This window comes from Octopus bimaculoides, chromosome 9 (assembly GCF_001194135.2).
Source record: "Octopus bimaculoides isolate UCB-OBI-ISO-001 chromosome 9, ASM119413v2, whole genome shotgun sequence".
Lineage (NCBI taxonomy): Eukaryota > Metazoa > Mollusca > Cephalopoda > Octopoda > Octopodidae > Octopus > Octopus bimaculoides.
This window is the reverse complement of record NC_068989.1, coordinates 61586072-61587452: the sequence shown is the minus strand read 5'-3', so window position 1 is coordinate 61587452 and position 1381 is coordinate 61586072.

The following is a 1381-nucleotide window of genomic DNA, read 5'->3' as shown; positions in this document are numbered from 1 at the left end:
GTATGTATGTGGGGTTGGAGGGACGGAGGGTTGGTGAGGGTGGGGAGCGTGTCAGGGAAGGAGAGGGGTAGGAGAGGAGTTGGGTAGAGAGGGGTAGGAGAGGAGTTGGGTAGAGAGGGGTAGGAGAGGAGTTGGGTAGAGAGGGGTAGAGAGGCAAGTTAACAAGTGCGGATTCAAAGGAACGACAATAACAAAAAGTAGAAAGTACAAAAACGTTTAGAAAAGTTCAAAAGGTTCAAACATCGTGTGGTATAGGAGCGATTTCTCATCAAAAGAAGAGTCCAGTGAAATCAATGGGTAGGAGAAGTGCAGCCGAAGTGTTGAGATCCAGGTGTAGGAGAGTAGAAGAAAGTCCGGGTAGAGAATCCAGGAAGAATAGTCCAAGAAAAGTCCGAAGTGGAGATGGAGACAAGATAAAACTGGTGCGACCATGTGAGCATGTAATATACAGTGAGAATTTACAAAGAAACAAAAGACGAAGACGGGTGTGTAAACAACAAACAGATGTATTAGTTTAATGCTTGGAAAGTGAGAAAGTCTTTTACGTTTCGAGTTTAAGCTCATCGACAGAAAGGAACACAGAAATAAACAAGGAAAGGAAATAGAACAGGTATAGTGGCTAGCGATCTATCATGGCGAATGCCGGTCAGAGGTGTCACACAGGAGAGCTAGGAAGAAGGGGAGATAATAAAATAGTGGTGATCCCAAAACAAGGTACATGTGCGTGTGTATTTGAGAAAGCGCATGTGCGTGTGGAAGGAGGCTAGTGACATTGACGTGTGCGTGTGTGTTGTATAGGTGTGTGGATGATGGTGTAGGTGCTGGGAAGTGGTCAGTGCTAGTGTGTGCGTTGGTGTGGGTGCTGGGAAGTGGTCAGGGCTAGTGTGAGCGGAGTGATCCGATATGATGTGGTGTGGTGTGGTATCCTGATATGTCGGTATGGTATGGTCGTGTTTGGTAGTGTGTGGCGTGGTGGTGTGGCGATGTGTGGTGCGGTGTGATGGTTTTGGGGTGTGGGGGAAGTGAGAGTGGGGGAAGCAAGGATGAAGTCTAAGGGATGAGGTGGGGGTTGGATTGGATCTTGCATCTACGTGTATGAACATAGAAACATGAACATACACGATCGCAAAAGTAGTAAACATACTTTTGTATCTAAATACAAAAATTATATAATTAATCAATGTCTCACCAAAACGAATACATACATGAGAACTAATATAATAACTTAGGAAGAAAACGAGGACACACATATATACATGTATATATAAACACGCGCGCACACAATAATACATAAACAAAGGCATCATTCTTGTTAAATATAGACACACACACACACACACACACAGACACACATATATATATATATATATATATATATATA